Consider the following 21,836-nt stretch of genomic DNA (forward strand, 5'->3'; position numbering starts at 1 on the left):
TCTGGTAGCGTGAGCAGAACCATGAACAACTGTCTAATTCGTTGCTTCTAATAACATGACCCAGAATAACTGGCTGTGATTCTTAAGTAATCTCTTAATGATCTTCTTTGCAATGCCAGCTTCTGTTATTTGTGACTAATTTTTTTGTGGTTTATTTATTTATTTATTTATTCTTTACAATATTGTATTGGTTTTGCCATACATCAACATTAATCTGCCACAGGTATACATGTGTTCCCCATCCTGAACCCCCCTCCCTCCTCCCTCTCCATACCATCCCTCTGAGTCGTCTCAGTGCACCAGCCCCAAGCATCCAGTATCATGCATCAAATCTGGACTCGTGATTCATTTCTAATTTTATTTTTTATTTTTTTTATATTTGAAACAAGGTTTTATTTTTTATTTTTTTCATATTTTATTTATTATTATTATTATTATTTTTTACTTTACAATATTGTATTGGTTTTGCCATACATCAACATAAATCTGCCATGGGTGTACATGTGTTCCCAATCCTGAACCCCCTTCCCTCCTCCCTCCCCATACCATCTCTCTGGGTCATCCCAGTGCACCAGCCCTAAGCATCCTGTATCCTGCATCAAACCTAGACTGGCGATTCATTTCTTATATGATATTATACATGTTTCAATGCCATTCTCCCAAATCATCCCACCCTCTCCCTCTCCCTCTCCCACAGATTCCAAAAGACTGTTCTATACATCTGTGTCTCTTTTGCTGTCTCGCATAATGGGTTATCGTTACCATCTTTCTAAATTCCATATATATGCGTTAATAGGAGCTTCATTCTCTCAATTGTAGGGTAAATTTTCTTTTAATTTTCTATTTAATGAAAATAAGAAATGTTGACAAATTGCCCTTTTAGAGTTTGACATCTATACAGAGCCTGTGTTTATTTTTTTAAGAGGAGATCCATTTCACAGAACATGCATTAAAAAGCTGCAAATTTCAAATAAGTTTGCTATGGGATAGATCATTATGACCATTCCAGACCTGGATGGCATGGATGTGGATTTAGCACGTGATGCCGATCTGTCGGCATGCCATGAGCTTGGTATAAATGTCAATTTCAAGTGAATCCTTGCGCAGGCAGTAGAACAGGTTATAAAATTCAGAATGACGCACATCTTCATCGTTGGACATCAGGGATGGGAGTCCTGACCAGTAAATATGAGCCTCCAACATCTTCTGCATTGCTGGAATAATCATCTGAATATCCAAAAGATAAGACTTCTTATGTGTTTTATTAGGATTTGCTTATCTTTGTTCCTTCTAATTATCAAATTAAGATTTGGGGATGACATATGAATATAAAACTATCTAGATATGGATTTTGGACCAGCCTATGAGAAAACCATTAGTAATCTAAAAAGTAGAAACATAACTCAAGTTTAGTTTTAACTTTCTCTTTTCCTCCTTCCCACTCTCATCCTTCTGATTTGAGGAAAACAGAGAAAGAAGAGAGTTGGAACTTCAATAGCATACATCCTGGGCTACTTTGAAGAAAATGCTGATCTTGGAAATTCTGTTCTCTAGCTCTCTTACTCTTGAAAATATTTCAACCACCAGTGCCCAGGAAGAGGCAAGCTTTTGGTGGAATTGTGTGCAATGCAGGGAAGGCTGCACATGTCAAAAATTGCAGTGAAATTCTGATTCCTTTACAGTAGAGTATATCACTATGAATGACTAGGCTCCTGCTTTATGTAGTAGCAGTCTAGCATATAGAAGTCATGAATCTTTTTCTTACAAAATGAGGTATTTCCAAACTCCTTATGCATTACAGAGGTCACCCCTTTTATTCACGAACAAAGCAAGAAAGCCCGCTGCAGGATGCTTACCTGGCAGAATTGCCTCTCCATGAATGCTTGAAGTGCTTCTACTTTTTTCACATACTCTCTGACAGTTGATAGGATAGTATCTGAGACTTCTTTCATACTCTGCAGGTCCGTGACTAGATGATTCAGAGGACTATGCCAGGAGTACAGTAACATGAGTATCCACTTACTAAGGTCTTCATTCTAAGCAACCAGAAGAAACAGTCTCATTAAAATAATCATAATTCAGTGGTTTTGGTAACATGTGATCTTTGCTCAGAGCAGCTGACCTAAAAAGCTTTTGGTTATTCCTATGTGTATGCAGAGATTTTAGAGGGTAGTGAAAGTTGGAAAAGTATAAAATGTAAGCTATTAGTTCACACTTTGCTGAATTATTAAAAATCTAGTTTATTTTAGGAAGTAATTCTTCTGATGCATTCTAACTTATAACATGAAGAATTTTTTTTTCCCCTGAAATTCTACCACCACTCAGTGAGTCCTTTTATGTTGCGTACTTTCATGAAGAAATCTAAGTATTTACTGCAAGTCAGTATGTGCCGGCAGTGCCTGACGCAGGAAAGAGGGATTCCACGTGTGCCCACATCATTGTCACCCAAATGAGTCCTTTGTATTGATTTTTGATCTTAATTGTTTTATGATATTACAACAAAGAGACAAGGAAGAAGACATGACATTCCTAAACAGGCTTCTCTCCTCAGCTGATCCCAACACCAGCCCCCTGCTGATATCAGAAGAGTCTGTTTTGTTGACATGTGTCCAGGCAGAAAATGGCACAGCGTTGTCTTTAGTAACAGCATCAGTGGGATTCACAATGGAGGGTTTTCCCATCTAGTTCACCACTACTAGCAGAATTGAGCCTGAAAATCCCGGGGACTGAAGATCTCTAGTTAATATGCTTGATTTCTTTACAGCCATGAACTGTTTTACTGGTAAAAACAGAGAACTGAATAGATTTAATACAGTAATCCACATAAAGTGCTCAGTAAAATGTATGTCCATGTAGTAACTCTCAATAAACTTTAAATTTAAGCTTATTGAACAATCTCTCCTCTTTTCTTTTCCTCTTTGACTTTTTCCTTTACTTGATCATCCTCTTTATTAATGAACTTAACAGAGGAAAAGAATGCTGGTATCATTAAGAAGGTTGTAGAGAGAGAAGATAGTATTTTAAGGGGGGATGCATGTGAAAATATTTTAAATAATGTTAGGATGAAGGATAATACAGGAAATCAGAAAGAAGAGATCATAACGGTGAAAATTTGGAGCTTGCATAAATGATTGAGGCTTGATATGCAAACTTTGTTGTCCACAGAACAGAGGCAATTGTTGAGGCCATGCGAAGCAAGGCAATATTTTATAAGCCTTTGTGTGGGAGATTTACAAATTAAGAATAATAGGTGGCAGTCCTAAGATGGTGGAGGAATAGGAAGGGAAGACCACTTTCTCCCTCACAAATTCCTCAAAAGAACATTTCAATGCTGAACAAACTCCACAAAACAACTTCTGTAGGCTGGCAGAGGACATCAGGCAACCAGAAAAGCAGACCATTGTCTTCAAAAACAGTGAACCTTTCTGAGTGTCCCTCAATGTGGAGAAAATTTTCATCTTTAACCTAGATGTTTTATCATCAGTGCTGTATAGATAGAGAAGTCTAGAGGCTACTGTAAAAATAAAACTGAAAACCAGAAGCAGGAGGCTTAAGTCCAAATCCTGAGAACATCAGAGAACTCCTGAATTCAGGGAACATTAAGCAATAGGAGCTCATCAAATGCCTCCATACCTACACTGAAACCAAGCTCCACCCAAGGACCAACAAGTTCCAGAACAAGACATACCGCACAAATTCGCCAGCAACACAGGAACACACACCTGAGCTTCAATATACAGGCAGCTCAAAGTTACTCCAAAACCTTTGATGTCTCATAACCCATTACTGGTCACTCCACTGCACTCCAGAGAGAAGAAACCCAGCTCCATCCACCAGAACTCCAACACAAGCCTCCCTAACCAGGAAACCTAGACAAGCCACTGATACAACCCCACCCACAGTGAGGAAGCTCCATAATAAAGAGAACTCCACAAATTACCAGAATATAAAAAGGCCACCCCAAACGCAGCAATATAATCAAGATGAAGAGACAGAGGAATACTCAACAGGTAAAGGAACAGGAGAGTTGCCCACCAAACCAAACATAAGAGGAAGAGGTAGGGAATCTACTTGAGAAAGAATTCCGAATATTGATAGTGAAAATGATCCAAAATCTTGAAATCAAAATGGAATCACAGATAAATAGCCTAGAGAAAAGGATTGAGAAGATGCAAGAAAGGTTTAACAAGGACCTAGAAGAAATAAAAAAGAGTCAATATATAATGAATAACGCAATAAATGAGATCAGAAACACTCTGGAGGCAACAAATAGCAGAATAACGGAGGCAGAAGATAGGATTAGTGAAATAGAAGATAGAATGGTAGAAATAAATGAATCAGAGAGGAAACAAGAAAAATGAATTAAAAGAAATGAGGACAATCTCAGAGACCTCCAGGACGATATGAAACGCTCCAACATTCGAATTATAGGAGTCCCAGAAGAAGAAGACAAAAAGAAAGACCATGAGAAAATCCTTGAGGAGATAATAGTTGAAAACTTCCCTAAAATGGGGAAGGAAATAATCACCCAAGTCCAAGAAACACGGAGAGTTCCAAATAGGATAAACCGAAGGCAAAACACCCCAAGACACATATTAATCAAATTAACAAAGATCAAACACAAAGAACAAATATTAAAAGCAGCAAGGGAAAAACAACAAATAACACACAAGGGGATTCCCATAAGGATAACAGATGATCTTTCAATACACATCAGGCCAGGAGGGAATGGCAAGACATACTTAAAGTGATGAAAGAAAATAACCTACAGCCCAGATTACTGTACCCAGCAAGGATCTCATTCAAATACGAAGGAGAAATCAAAAGCTTTATAGACAAGCAAAAGCTGAGAGAATTCAGCACCACCAAACCAGTTCTCCAACAAATTCTAAAGGATATTCTCTAGACAGGAAACACAAAATAGGTGTATAAACCCGAACCCAAAACAATAAAGTAAATGGTAACAGGATCATACTTATCAATAATTACCTTAAACGTAAATGAGTTGAATGCCCCAACCAAAAGGCAAAGACTGGCTGAATGGATACAAAAACAAGACCCCTCTATATGCTGCTTACAAGAGATCCTCCTCAAAACAAGGGACACATACAGACTGAAAGTGAAAGGCTGGAAAAAAAGATATACCATGCAAATAGAGACCAAAAGAAAGCAGGAGTGGCAATACTCATAGCCGATAAAATAGACTTTAAAACAAAGGCTGTGAAAAGAGACAAAGAAGGCCACTACATAATGATCAAAGGATCAATCCAAGAAGAAGATATAACAATTATAAATATATATGCACCCAATATAGGAGCACCGCAATATGTAAGTATTTCTAACAAGTATGAAAGGGGAAATCAACAATAACACAATAATAGTGGGAGACTTTAATACCCCACTCACACCTATGGACAGATCAACTAAACAGAAAATCAACAAAGAAACACAAACTTTAAATGATACATTAGACCAGTTATACTTAATTGATATCTATAGGACATTTCACCCCAAAACAATGAATTTCACCTTTTTCTCAAGTGCTCATGGAACATTCTCCAGGATAGATCACATCCTGGGCCATAAATCTAAACTTGATAAATTCAAAAAAATCGAAATTATTCCAAGCATCTTTTCTGACCATAATGCATTAAGATTAGATCTCAATTACAGGAGAAAAACTATTAAAAATTCCAACATATGGAGGTTGAACAACACACTTCTGAATAACCAACAAATCACAGAAGAAATCAAAAAAGGAATCAAAATAGGCATAGAAACTAATGAAAATGAAAACACAACAACCCAAAACCTGTGGGACACTATAAAAGCAGTGCTAAGAGGAAAGTTCATAGCAATACAGGCATACCTCAAGAAACAAGAAAAAAGTCAAATAAATAACCTAACTCTACAACTAAAGCAACTAGAAAAGGAAGAATTGGAGAACCCCAGAGTTAGTAGAAGGAAAGAAATCTTAAAAACTAGGGCAGAAATAAATGCAAAAGAAACAAAAGAGACCATAGCAAAAATCAACAAAGCCAAAAGCTGGTTCTTTGAAAGGATAAATAAAATTGACAAACCATTAGCCAGACTCATCAAGAAGCACAGAGAGAAAAATCAAATCAATAAAATTAGAAATGAAAATGGAGAGATCACAACAGACAACACAGAAATACAAAGGATCATAAGAGACTACTATCAGCAGTTATATGCCAATAAAATGGACAACGTGGAAGAAATGGACAAATTCTTAGAAAAGTACAATTTTCCAAAACTGAACCAGGAAGAAATAGAAAATCTGAACAGACCCATCACAAGCACGGAAATTGAAACTGTAATCAGAAATCTTCCAGCAAACAAAAGCCCAGGTCCAGATGGCTTCACAGCTGAATTCTACCAAAAGTTTCGAGAAGAGCTAACACCTATCCTACTCAAACTCTTCCAGAAAATTGCAGAGGAAGGTAAACTTCCAAACTCATTCTATGAGGCCACCATCACCCTAATACCAAAACCTGACAAAGATACTACAAAAAAGGAAAACTACAGGCCAATATCACTGATGAACATAGATGCAAAAATCCTCAACAAAATTCTAGCAATCAGAATCCAACAACACATTAAAAAGATGATACACCATGACCAAGTGGGCTTTATCCCAGGGATGCAAGGATTCTTCAATATCCGCAAATTGATCAATGTAATTCACCACAATAACAAATTGAAAAATAAAAGCCATATGATTATCTCAATAGATGCAGAGAAGGCCTTTGACAAAATTCAGCATCCATTTATGATAAAAACTCTCCAGAAAGCAGGAATAAAAGGAACATACCTCAACATAATAAAAGCTATATATGACAAACCCACAGCAAACATTATCCTCAATGGTGATAAATTGAAAGCATTTCCCCTAAAGTCAGGAACAAGACAAGGGTGCCCACTTTCACTGCTACTGTTCAACATAGTTCTGGAAGTTTTGGCCACAGCAATCAGAGCAGAAAAAGAAATAAAAGGAATCCAAATTGGAAAAGAAGAAGTAAAACTCTCACTGTTTGCAGATGACATGATCCTCTACATAGAAAACCCTAAAGACTCCACCAGAAAATTACTAGAGCTAATCAATGAATATAGTAATGTTGCAGGATATAAAATCAACACACAGAAATCCCTTGCATTCCTATACACTAATAATGAGAAAGTAGAAAAAGAAATTAAGGAAACAATTCCATTCACCATTGCAATGAAAAGAATAAAATACTTAGGAATATATCTACCTAAAGAAACTAAAGACCTATACATATAAAACTATAAAACAGTGATGAAAGAAATCAAAGAGGACTGTAATAGATGGAGAAATATACCATGTTGGTGGATCGGAAGAATCAATATAGTGAAAATGAGTATGCTACCCAAAGCAATTTACAATCAATGCAATCCCTATCAAGCTACCAGCCATATTTTTCACAGAACTAGAACAAATAATTTCAAGATTTGTATGGAAATACAAAAAACCTTGAATAGCCAAAGCAATTTTGAGAAAGAAGAATGGAACTGGAGGAATCAACTTGCCTGACTTCAGGCCCTACTACAAAGCCACAGTCATCAAGACAGTATGGTACTGGCACAAAGACAGAAATATAGATCAATGGAACAAAATAGAAAGCCCAGAGATAAATCCACACACATATGGACACCTTATCTTTGACAAAGGAGGCAAGAATATACAATGGAGTAAAGACAATCTCTTTAACAAGTGGTGCTGGGAAAACTGGTCAACCACTTGTAAAAGAATGAAACTAGATCACTTTCTAACACCGCACACAAAAATAAACTCAAAATGGATTAAAGATCTAAATGTAAGACCAGAAACGATAAAACTCCTAGAGGAGAATATAGGCAAAACACTCTCCGACATAAATCACAGCAGGATCCTCTATGATCCACCTCCCAGAATTCTGCAAATAAAAACAAAAATAAACAAATGGGATCTAATTAAAATTAAAAGCTTCTGCACAACAAAGGAATATATAAGCAAGGTGAAAAGACAGCCTTCAGAATGGGAGAAAATAATAGCAAATGAAGCAACTGACAAACAACTAATCTCAAAAATATACAAGCAACTTATGCAGCTCAATTCCAGAAAAATAAACGACCCAATCAAAAAATGGGCCAACGAACTAAATAGACATTTCTCCAAAGAAGACATACGGATGGCTAACAAACACATGAAAAGATGCTCAACATCACTCATTATTAGAGAAATGCAAATCAAAACCACAATGAGGTACCACTTCACACCAGTCAGAATGGCTGCGATCCAAAAATCTGCAAGCAATAAATGCTGGAGAGGGTGTGGAGAAAAGGGAACCCTCCTACACTGTTGGTGGGAATGCAAACTAGTATAGCCACTATGGAGAACAGTGTGGAGATTCCTTAAAAAATTGCAAATAGAACTACCTTATGACCCAGCAATCCCACTGCTGGGCATACACACCAAGGAAACCAGAATTGAAAGAGACACATGTACCCCAATGTTCACTGCAGCACTGTTTATAACAGCCAGGACATGGAAACAACCTAGATGTCCATCAGCAGATGAATGGATAAGAAAGCTGTGGTACATATACACAATGGAGTATAACTCAGCTGTTAAAAAGAATACATTTGAATCAGTTCTGATGAGATGAATGAAACTGGAGCCGATTATACAGAATGAAGTAAGCCAGAAAGAAAAACACCAATACAGTATACTAACACATATATATGGAATTTTGAAAGATGGCAATGACGACCCTGTATGCAAGACAGCAAAAAAGACACAGATGTGTATAACGGACTTTTGGACTCAGAGGGAGAGGGAGAGGGTGGGATGATTTGGGAGAATGGCATTGTAACATGTATACTATCATGTAAGAATCGAATCGCCAGTCTATGTCTGACACAGGATACAGCATGCTTGGGGCTGGTGCACGGTGATGACCCAGAGAGATGTTATGGGGAGGGAGGTGGGAGGGGGGGTTCATGTTTGGGAACGCATGTACACCCGTGGTGGATTCATGTCAATGTATGGCAAAACCAATACAGTATTGTAAAGTAAAATAAAGTAAAAATAAAAATTAATTTAAAAAAAGAATAATAGGTGACAGAGGAGTCATTGAGAATGACAAATGAAGGAGGTGTCAGAGAAGTAGAAGCAGAATCAGGAGAGCCTTGAAAGGCAGATGTGGGGGCTCGGGTGGTGCAGTATAGGACTCCCACGTAGAACTCACTAGTAACAGGGAGTACACAAAACGGGTTTTTTTTTTTTCCTTACATATTTATGAATTTTCAATCTTATATTTTATGCATGGAAGTTCCTATTCATTTCCTGTTTTCATACAGTATAATAACTTCAATCCTGTGTCTAATGCATTGGTTGAACTAAAGTTATCTGCATGGACAATTTATAGATCTGTTATTTATCTTGCTACTACAGATCTTTAGTCATCCCTTGATTTTGCTCATCCTTCATCAACTGCATAATATAATTTCTCTTCAATTGCTTACAGACCTCCAACTTTTTTAGCATGTACATTTACCATAACCTCTAATAATCTGAAGCCTGGTAACCTACACACTGTCTCATTTGATCTGGTGAAAACCCAAGTGAAAGACTCACATTCATCTTTTCAGCTTCTTTTATTTCTTCAGGAGCTTTCAGGAAATTGGTATGGCAGCTATTGGTGGCACTGAAATAGTACAGTTTGCCCTTGGCATATTTTTGATCCTGAAAGTGATTAGGCAATTAGTTAAGGTTTTTGGGTATTAAATAGATGAACCCATTACCAGAACATTAACATGTTTGACAGTCATGTAATTTTTTTAACGGGAGGCATCACAAAATTTGAAAGTCATTCTTTTCCTATTTTTTCCATACATTGTCTCTGTAAAAATGATTTTACATCTAACTTTTCTAAGTTCAACCTTTTCCCTTCTCTATTTTATTATTATTATTATTTTATTTTTTAGTACTTGACTCAAATATAGTACTTTTGTACCAATACTTGGTGTTTCCCAGGTGACAGTAGTGGTAAAGAACATTCCTGCCAATGCAGGACATATAAGAAGACTCAGGTTTGACCCTAGGTGAGGAGCATCTCTTGCAAGAAGTACAGCAGCATACCCCAGTATTCTTGCCTGGCCAATTCTATGGACAGATGAGTCTGCTGGGCTACAGTCAGTAGGGTTGCAAAGAGTTGGACACAACTGAAGTGACTTAGAATGTATGCATGCACCTATATTTAACCATTTAGTCTCTTGTTTACTGTGGGTTAGAGCCAATATATTCCCTTATAAGGTGTTTTACAGTTATAACTCTGACTTATCTCTGAATCTGCATACCAAAAAGCTTAGTGTTCATCCCAGGTGCAGAATACAATGTTGTTTATGGTGACAAAATGGTACGGCAGAAATACATGGTATAAAGTTACACGACATACTAAGCAATGGACTGAGAATAATAAAAGTAGAAAAATCAAGCTAACACATTGATAGAGAAAAACTAATCTTTAGCGAAGGTTATAAACATTTCAAGAGATTTCTTGGAAGATTTGGGGAAAAAAATGGGCAATCAAAAGTCAGGATGAAACAAAAACCAGTGAGTAAAAAGAACTATATGAATTTAATAGAAACCTTTAGCATCGCTTTTTTAGCTGTCTGCTCTACTGTGTGCTCCCTTTTTGACCTAAAAGAATGAACATACAACTTTCAAATACCTTCCTCAAAGCGACTAACTGTTTTGAATTGTAAACTCCCCTTCTACTGTAGCTCTAAAGCTATTCACTGCAAATCTTAAAAGAATAATTTGTAGCATTAAAAAAGCTACCAGTATTCTTTTTTTCTGACCGGCATTCAGCTTTGTTTAACATGCTCCATCCACCAAGTTCACTGCAGAGCGGTTCTCATTTATTGGCTATTTACTCTGAGCCTGGAGAAGAAAGCCCAGAGAGACACTGAAGGGCCAGAAAATCAACATGCTTCCTTTTCCCCAGTCCCACCTAAAAGCGCTTTGTGTCAGGTAGTATTGTGGACTGAATGTGTGTTCTTCAAATTTGTGTGTTCTTCAAATTCATGTTTTTGAGCCTTCACTACCAAAGTACTGTGTTTTGAAAAGGGTTTCAACCTTTTGTTATCCCATGGACTGTGGCCCACCAGACTCCACTGTCCATGGGAGTTCTCAGGCAAGAATACTGGAGTGGACTGCTATTCCCTTCTCCAGGGAATCTTCCAGATCCAGGGATAGAACGCAGGTCTCTCTCTCACATTGAGGGCAGATTTTTTACAATCTGAGCCACCAGTGAAGCCCATTAAGCTTAAATGAGCTCTTGGAAGAAACACTGATCCAATAGGTTTAGTGTCTTCATGAAGCAAAACACCAGAATGTTCTGTGTCTCTGTGTCTTTTATTATCTCTCTCTTCCCCACCCACCACCCTGTGTGAGGACACACCAAGAAGCCAGCGTGGGAAGAAAGAGTTCTTACCAGAACCTCACCTTGCTGGCACCCTGATCTGGGACTTCTAGCCCCCAGAACTGTTAGGAAATAAATTTCTGTTGTTTATTCCACTGAGTCTATTGTATTCTTTTAAGGCATTCTTGGCTGACAAATAAAAAATAATTTATTTTGGAAATTTGCAAAAGAAAATGAATGAAAGGAAATTGAAAATGTTACTGCACTTCTTAGGAATCTTTGAGATTTCACAAAACAGATCCTTTATTCATAATCCACATCTTATGAGCTGATGGCTTCTTTGACCTAGAGAGTATGTAATTTGAAGTTTGGCTAATACAGCCTTCTTGTATAAAGGACAGTATAGCCCAGTCACTTACTCCAGGTTCCATCTGGGAGCCTGGCAGGCTACAGTCCATGGGGTCACAAGAGTCAGACACGACTTAGCAACTAAATCACCACCACCACAGTACTTACAAACTCATAGAACATTATTCTGGAATGCCTATACATCCTGCTGGACAGCATGGTGGCATTGACAAAAAGATCTGAAAGGGATTCTGAGGTGATGTTAATCGCATCAGGACAGCAGGATGGGCATGGGTTGCCTTGGCACAGCAGCAGATTTGACATGACGAGCAGCAGCAGCAGGCAGGACCCTGTTTAAATAAAAACATGAGCCATTCTGAGATGATCTAGTCACCTGAGGTTATCAAATCCATCCTGTGGAGGGAAGCCTTCTCTTTCCCTGTTGCTTTGAGCAGGAGTTGGTGCATAGTACCTGGGGTGGGGAGGGAGTGCCGTCTGCGTAAATTTAGACGGATTATGATATTTGCGCAGATAGATGGCGAAGTAGGTTCAGTTCAGTTCAGTTCAGTTCAGTAGCTCAGTCATGTCGGACTCCTTTCGACCCCATGAGTCGCAGCACGCCAGGCCTCCCTGTCCATCACCATCTCCCGGAGTTCACTCAGACTCACGTCCATTGAGTCCGTGATGACATCCAGCCATCTCATCCTCGGTCGTCCTCTTCTCCTCCTGCCCCCAATCCCTCCCAGCATCAGAGTCTTTTCCAATGAGTCAACTATTGCTCTCAGAAGGACTTCTGTGCTCTGCAATCATTTGGAACTTAATTCTGAGCCAGAGTGTTTAAGCCATTTTTTAAAGACAGTTTAGTGTTGGGACTCTGCAGAGTCTGACAGGGAGGTCCTCTAGGAGTTTGTAATTTTTTCACTCTACATTGACTAATGCTTGAATTTTAGACACTGAAATAACAAGAAAAATCCAGTTGATCTGTGTGGTTTACCATCATGCTGGGGTAAGAGTAAACACATGACTGACTGATCGCTACTATTGACTGAAAAGAGAATACTAAGAGAAAAAGGATACTGTACCTTGGATCTGCTCACTCACCTTAGTAACCACATGCATGTCCTTGATACTTTCCCAAAAGCTTTAGAACATCTTAAAATCTGTGTTTCACAGTAGCCTTGTGAGATAGTCTTAACTCACTATGATCATCAAGTTATGTTAATGAAGATGTGATGACTTGAATAGGGCAAGTAATTTTTCCCAGGTCCCATTATTAGCAGATGCAGATGACTGGGCATCAGTACAGTCATCTGTTCACTTCCTGATGTCACATCACACATGCCTGTGGGCTCTCAGTGTGCATGTGTGTAACCAGGACCACAGCAGGAGCTGTGATGACTGTGATTAAAGAGAAAAATATTTTGTCTTTGACTGCAAAACAGCAGTGACCCTAGAACATTGGTTTTATCCACTTGTTCTGCTCTGTCTATAAAACACTCACTGTTACAGTCTCTGACAATTATCAGTGTGGAGGCCTGGTTCTCCTGGCTAGCCTTTCTTCTAGGCACCTTGACAGCTCTTCTACTTTTATGCATCTTTAATCTTCTCAGTACATTTGTTTCTTCATGAAAATAGCGAATAAATCTCCAAATGATAATACAAGAATATTACCTGGTCAGCACCCAAGACAATGTCATTGTCTCTCAAACAAGGCCTGCCCTTTCTTGACTATGACTTTTTAGGGACAAAACTTACCTGTCTGGTCGGGAGTATATCCTGACACCCATGGACCTTAGGTTTTGAACCGTCTCCAAGCATCTCCTCTTTGACATTAGAACTAGACCTTCATGCTTCCGTGATGTGTTGTAAAATTTCAGAAATTATTCCTGGCCCTACCTTTGGCCAACAGAAGCATAAAATCATAGACTCTTGCACGTGTGATTTTAATATTCCTTTTCCTGTTCATCCATCAGGGTAAACAGAATTAATGACTGAAGTGAGCAAGAACTAAGTTTGGACAAGAGAACTCATAAATAGGGATTTTTGTCATCCTGAATGAGATCTGAACATGATTCTTTTTTCAATTTATGAGAAAAATGGTGATATAAATAATGATAAGATATCAGCATTTACTAGGTTTTCTCTGCTCTTAGTTTAAAGGGGGATGGTATCTAAGAATAAAATGGTTATTTAAAATTAAGTGATAAAAATTAAAGAAGTGGTTCTTTTATTTTAAGAAGACATATAAAGGAAGACATATAAGTTGGAGAAAATTGAAACTATATCTTTCATCAACTAAAGAGCTTATTGTGACAGGCAAGGAGAATAATAGCTTGTATAACATAGACGTATTTCTGTGCATTTATACATGATCAACCTAGATAGCATATTCAAAAGCAGAGATATTACTTTGCTGACTAAGGTCCGTCTAGTCAAGGCTATGGTTTTTCCAGTAGACATGTATGGATGTGAGAGTTGGACTGTGAAGAAGGCTGAGCACTGAAGAATTGATGCTTTTGAAACGTGGTGTTGGAGAAGACTCTTGAGAGTCCCTTGGACTGCAAGGAGATACAACCAGTCCATTCTGAAGGAGATCAGCCCTGGGATTTCTTCAGAAAGAATGATGTTAAAGCTGAAACTCCAGTACTTTGGCCACCTCATGTGAAGAGTTGACTCATTGGAAAAGACTCTGATGCTGAGAGGGATTGGGGGCAGGAGGAGAAGGGGATGACAGAGGATGAGATGGCTGGATGGCATCACTGACTCAATGGATGTCCAGTCTGAGTGAACTCTAGGAGTTGGTGATGGACAGGGAGGCCTGGCATGCTGCAATTCATGGGGTCGCAGAGTCGGACACAACTGAGCGACTGAACTGAACTGATAGATGTATTATGCTTAAGTATATGCTTAATTCCTTCATGGAACTTTGGACCTTATAAAATTTGATTTTATAAGAGGCGGTAAATATAGCAGAATACCCTAATTCCTAATGTAATTGATCATCTATTTGTAGGTGACTATGTGATTTTTTTCTGTTAAATTGTTATTCCTGTGTTTGCTTTGGTAGTACATATATTAATAAAGTGGAGATTAGCATGGCCCCTGCCCAAGGATGATGCACACATTTGTGAAGCCTTCCATATTTTTCTGTAACAGCTTCGAGGAGTGGGACGGGAAGGAAGGTGGCATGGAGGTTCAAGAGCAGGGGACATAGGTTTACCTATGGCTGATTCCTGCTGGTGTTTGGCCGAAAGCAGTACAGTATTGTAAAGCAAGTCCCCTTCAATTAAACATCAATAAATTCAATTATAAAAACTGTTATTAGGGATCATATAACAGGTTCACATATCCATTGTGTGACTAAAGAGGATCTGACTAGAAACTGATGGTGTCAATTATCATTGGTTAGTGATTCATTAACGTTACAGTTGTATGAGAAAAGTAAACTAACAAACACTATGGTCTTGATTCCGTGTCATAGCAAGCTATAATCCTTGTCTGCATTCGTTTTTAGGTGGTATCGTGCCCAAACTTTGAAACTGAGCCTGTTCCCAGAAGCGCACAGTTGTGAGTCGTGCCCAGGGTTTTTGTTCCTGATGCTGAAGGCTTCTGTTCACTGGTCACAAACACCGAAATTTTCTCTGCTGACCATTCTCTGGGTCTATCACGTGCATAAGTCTTTATATTTTGGTTTTCTAATTTGATTCTCTTATTCTTTTGATCAGACTACCAAGTCCCTTTACAATTTATTTTTCAGACCTTTTTGTGCTTTGATTTTTCTGATTCTCATTAGTGTATTTGCTTCCATGTCTACTTCTCTTGAGTATTTTCAGCATCTACATAAACCCTACCCTATTCTCTTACTGTCTGGATTTTGGCGTTTAGCATCAGCATGTTTTTGTGAATTCATTTTCTTTCTGGTGCAGTTTCTGATGCACAGTTTAAGCTGGTTGGCTCACGTCTGGCTTGTTTGTGTTGTCTCCAAAAAATTAGAGAACTCTACTTTCTTTCTAGGCAGTACTTCCCCTTGCTTTGATACCATTGCTAATTTTCTGTGATTTCACTTCCTACCTCATAAGCTTTGTCTTTCTCTATCTACTGTAACGTGAGTCCTATGTGTCTCTATATTGGCATTACTATTTTAAATAAATATCCACTAGTATAGGAGAGAATTAAAGGGAGTAAAATTGCAATAATATTAGTAACAATACTTTCCCCCAAATATAATCCAGTAATGCTCCCAGTTTTAACTGACTTTCTATCCATGTATTATTGAGGTCCCATACTCATTTTTCCATACTAGGTATTTCAATTTTGAAATAGAATATAGAAAACAATGGAGTGGAAATTTTGAAAATCACCTTGGATTTTAGATGCCTCAAGATTAAGTATGTAATTATTAGTTTGCTATAATTAATAAGGTTATTCTGAGCACATATAGCTCAGTGTAGGGTGATAGCTATTGAATGAAGGATGTATACTGTGAACTGCAATCACCAAACAGGTGATTGGAGATAAAGAAAGCAATGCCAGGAAGACACAGGCTTCTGTTCTGGAAGGAAAAACTTACAGTGTCTCTCATCTGAAGTCTACTCTTCAGATTTTTCAAAACACTTACTCTTCCTCTGCTCATTTAATAATTTGGGTTGTTTGATTTCTTTCAATTAGGAGTTGCATGAGTTTCTTATATATACTTGGATATGAAGCCCTTACCAAATAATGTGATTTGCAAATATATTTTTTCATTCCATAGGTTGTCATTTCATTTTATGGATGGCCTCTTTTGCTATGCTGAAAGTTTTGAGTTTGATGGGGTCTCACTAGTTTATTTTTGCAGTTCTTGCCTTTGCTTTTGATGACTGAGTTGTTTGAGATGCTTGTATTTTGGTAAGTAATCCTTTGTCAGTTGTTTTATTTGCTATTATCTTCTTCAATTCTTACCAAAAGACACAGACTGACTGAATGGATACATAAACAACACACACACACACACACACACACACACACACACACACACACACACACACACACATATATATATATATATATATATATATATATATATATATATATATATATATATGCTATCTATAAGAGATCCACTTCAGTCCTACAGACACATACAGACTGAAAGTGAGAGGATGGAAAAAGATATTCCATGCAAATGGAAATCAAAAGATTGCTGGATTGGCAATTCTCATATCAGAAAAAATAGACCTTAAAATCAAAACTATTATAAGAGATTACGAAGGACACTGCCAAATGATCACAGGATCAGTCCGAGAAAAACACATAACAATGTTAAATATTTATGTACCCTACATAAGAGCACCTCAATACATAAGGTAAACACTAACTGACAAAAAAGGAGAAATTGACAGTAACACAATAATAGTAGGGCATGCTCACTCATCTAGAGCCAGACATCTTGGAAAATGAAGTCAAGTGGGCCTTAGAAAGCATCACAACACACAAAGCTAGTGGAGGTGATGGAATTCCAGTTGAGCTGTTTCAAATCCTGAAAGATGATGCCGTGAAAGTGCTGCATTCAATATGCCAGCAATTTTGGAAAACTCAGCAGTGGCCACAGGGCTGGAAAAGGTCAGTTTTCATTCCAATCCCAAAGAAAGGCAATGCCAAAGAATGCTCAAACTACTGGACAGTTGCACTCATCTCACATGCTAGTAAAGTCATGCTCAAAATTCTCCAAGCCAGGCTTCAGCAATATGTGAACCGTGAACTCCCTGATGTTCAAGCTGGTTTTAGAAAAGGCAGAGGAACCAGAGATCAAATTGCCAACATCTGCTGGATCATGGAAAAAGCAAGAGAGTTCCAGAAAAACATCTATTTCTGCTTTATTGACTATGCCAAAGCCTTTGACTGTGTGGATCACAATCAACTCTGGACAATTCTGAAAGAGATGGGAAAACCAGACCACCTAACCTGCCTCTTGAGAAATCTGTATGCAGGTCAGGAAGCAACAGTTAGAACTGCACATGGAACAACAGACTGGTTTCAAATAGGAAAAGGAGTACGTCAAGGCTATATATTGTCACCCTGCTTATTTAACTTATATGCAAAGTATATCATGAGAAATGCTGGGTTGGAAGAAACACAAGCTGGAATCAAGATTGCTGGGAGAAATATCAATAACCTCAGATATGCAGATGACACCACCCTTATGGCAGAAAATGAAGAGGAGCTAAAAAGCCTCTTGATGAAAGTGAAAGAGGAGAGTGAAAAAGTTGGCTTAAAGCTCAACATTCAGAAAACAAAGATTATGGCATCCGGTCCCAACACTTCATGGGAAATAGATGGGGAAACAGTGGAAACAGTGTCAGACTCTATTTTTGGGGGCTCCAAAATCATGGCAGATGGTGATTGCAGCCATGAAATTAAAAGACACTTACTCCTTGGAAGAAAAGTTATGACTAACCTAGACAGTATATTCAAAAGCAGAGACATTACTTTGCCAAATAAGGTCCGTCTAGTTAAGGCTATGGTTTTTCCTGTGGTCATGTATGGATGTGAGAGTTGGACTGTGAAGAAGGCTGAGCGCCAAAGAATTGATGCTTTTGAACTGTGGTGTTGGAGAAGACTCTTGAGAGTCCCTTGGACTGCAAGGAGATCCAACCAGTCCATTCTGAAGGAGATCAACCCTTTGATTTCTTTGGAAGGAATGATGCTAAAGCTGAAGCTCCAGTACTTTGGCCACCTCATGTGAAGAGTTGACTCATTGGAAAAGACTGATGCTAGGAGGGATTGGGGGCAGGAGGAGAAGGGGACAACCGAGGATGAGATGGCTGGATGGCATCATGAACTCGATGGATGTGAATCTGAGTGAACTCTGGGAGATGGTGATGTACAGGGAGGCCTGGTGTGCTGCGATTCATGGGGTCGCAAAGAGTCGGACACAACTGAGTGACTGGACTGAACTGAACTGATGTTAACACCGCACTTATTCCAATGGACAGATTAAGAAAACAGAAAATTAATAAAGAAACATAAGCCCAAAAGGAAATATTAGAGCAAACAGACCTATTTGATATCTTCAGCACATTCCATCCAAATGCAGAAGAATACTCTTTTCTCAAGTGCACATGGAACATTCTCCTCATCTTGGGTCACAAATCAAACCTCAGTAAATTTAAGGAAATTGAAATTATATTAAGAATTTTCTCTGACCACAACACTATGATACTGCTACTGCTACTGCTGCTAAGTCACTTTAGTCGTGTCCGACTATGTGCAGCCCCATAGCCGGCAGCCCACCAGGCTCCTCTGTCCCTGGGATTCTCCAGGCAAGAACACTGGAGTGGGTTGCCATTTCCTTCTCCAATGCGTGAAAGTGAAAAGTGAAAGTGAAGTTGTTCAGTCGTGTCTGTCTCTTGGCAACCCCATGGACTGCAGCCTACCAGGATCCTCCATCCAACGGATTTTCCAGGCAAGAGTACTAACATACTAGATATCAATGATAGGGGAAAAAAACCTATAAAGAATTCAAACACATGTTGATTAAAAAACACATTTCTAAATAATGAACAGATTATTATAGAAATAAGGGAAATCAAAACAGTCCTAGAAACAAAGAACAGTGAAAACATGATGATCTAAAACCTAGAGGATGCAACAAAAGCAGTTCTAAGAGGGAAGTTTATAGTAATACAAATCCTACCTCAGGAAACACATTGAATAGGCAACCTAACTTTACGTATCTTTAACTCTTTTAAAATTTCTCTTACCAATGTCTTAAAGGTTTTGCATCAAATCTTTCAACACCTTCCTAAGTTTATTTCTAAGTGTTTTAACTTTTTGTGATGCAATATTTAATGGAATTGTTTCCTTTATTCCACTTTCTGATAGTTTTTTGTTGATATACAGCTAGGCAACTGAGTTTCATATATTGGAATATAGTAAACATAATGTATGCTACATCTTTAAAGAATAGACATTGTCCCACAAATAAGACATATAGACGATCAAAAGGTATATGACAAGATGCTCAGCATCACTAATATTCAAAGGAAATGCACATCAAAAGCACAAGAGATATCACCTCTTACTTGTTGGAATGCCTAGTACTAAAAATGTAAGAAATGACAAATGTTATTGAGGATGAGGAGAAAAAGGAGTGCTTATGCACTGTTGATAGATATGTATACTGGTGCAACTCCCATGGAAACACACTGTGGAGGTTATTCAATAAATTTAAAAGAGAACATTTATGTGATCCATTATCCCACTTCTGGATATGTAATCAAAGGAAATGAAATCATTGTCTCAAAGAGAGATCTGTATTCCCATGTTCATTGCAGCATTATTCACAGTAGCCTTGGTATAGGCACAACCTGAGTATCTTTCAACAGGTGAAAGGATTAAAACAATGTGACGTGACATATATAGGTAAATATTATTTAGCCATTAGAATTAGAAAGAAATCCTTCCATTTGTGGCAACATGAATGAAACTGGAGGACATTACATTAAGTAAATTTAGTCAGAGGAAGACAAATACCATATGATCTCACTATAAGGAGTTTCAAAAAAAGAAAAAGGAAAGAACTCAGAGTAGAAAAATGATTGTCAAAAACTGGAGGGTAGGACAAATAGGGAGAGATTTTTAAAGGTTACATATTTTCCTGTATAAAAAATTAAGAAGGTGAAGATCTAAGTTTGAGCTTCATGATCTAATCATGAGATTGAAAGCTTTGGGAGTCAGAGATATACAGGGAAACCTGGCGTACTGAAGTCACTGGGGTCACAAAGAGTGGAACATGACTGAAAGACTCACTGAACTGAAGAGAGTGGAACTTACCTGTGTTCTGCTCAAAAAGCAAAAGTTAGATGTGTGTGGTGATGGCAATGTTACTTAATAGAAAGGGAAACTCATTTCTAATATGTGCACAAATGGGGGTGGACAAGATGACGGAGCATTGGGTGGAAGTGGGGTTCATCTCTCTCCACGGTGCCTCAGGAACGTCTAGAGATGCAGCAGTTCCCACAGAGACCAGGTGAGCACTGGAGGGACTCCCTGAGCACTGAGAAGGAATATCCGGATCCATACAGAGCTTGGTAGGACAAAGGGAAAAAAGAACAAGGAGAAGGGGAAAGAAGGAGCAGAGCAAGTGGGACCAGCCTGCACCAGGGGGTGAGGGAGCTGAAGCACAGGGGAGAGATCCCCACATCCATGGCCGTCCACTGGGACAGGGGAGGCATTTAAAGCAGTTGGGGAGTGAATTCACTAATCTGGGACAGTCTGAACACAGTGAGAACCACATAGACAAGCCATGCTGCAGCCTTTCATACCTTTGACAGAGTTGTAAATCCACTGGTGTCCACGGAAGGTGGGAGCTGGAGCCATGGGTTTGCAGAATGATCCCAGGGTGAGGACTCTTGTTGACTGTGGGGAGTCAGCCTGATGGGATGGGATGGAGGAAATCTGCTGCATGGGATGCTTCTTAAGGAAAGCCAGGAGGCCATAAAAGTAGGGTACTACTGCCTGTGGAGTAGTGCTCTTTCTCCATGCTGGTACCTGTAGGTTGAGCAATAGAGAAAGTCTTCAGTGAGGGTGGTCCTTGAGTGCCGGATGCACTCAGCAATGGAGAATTTTGAATGTCTATATACCCGACCCTACCCTATTCTCTGTCTACATTTTGGGTTTAGCATCATAATGTTTTTATGAACTTAAATTTCTTCTGGTAGAGTTTCTGGTTTACAAATTAAGCTAATTCCTCACATCTGGCTCAATCTTTGTGTTTCAAGAAACTTTGAGAACCTTCCTCCTCTCAAGGCCATACTGCCCTTTACTTTACTACCATTGCTGACTTCCCATACTTTCACTTCTTGCCTAACATATTCTATGTCTTTCTCTATTCACTATAACTTTTCTAGGCAATGGCAACCCTCTCTTGCCTGGAAAATCCCATGGGTGGAGAAGCTTGGTAGGCTGCAGTCCATGAGGTCCCTGAGGGTCAGACACAACAGAGTGACTTCACTTTCACTTTCATGCATTGGAGAAGGAAATGGTAACCCACTCCAGTGT

General features: G+C 38.6%; 2 pseudogenes; one reads left to right on the plus strand and one right to left on the minus strand.

Annotated features, from left to right (window-relative positions):
- Positions 1 to 1,032: 1,032 nt before the first annotated feature.
- On the minus strand, positions 1,033 to 21,274 carry LOC138098079 (placental prolactin-related protein 3-like; annotated as a pseudogene).
- LOC138069876 (U6 spliceosomal RNA) lies at positions 14,847 to 14,942 on the plus strand (annotated as a pseudogene).
- Positions 21,275 to 21,836: the final 562 nt, after the last annotated feature.

Source organism: Capricornis sumatraensis, chromosome 22 (assembly GCF_032405125.1).
Source record: "Capricornis sumatraensis isolate serow.1 chromosome 22, serow.2, whole genome shotgun sequence".
Taxonomy (NCBI): domain Eukaryota; kingdom Metazoa; phylum Chordata; class Mammalia; order Artiodactyla; family Bovidae; genus Capricornis; species Capricornis sumatraensis.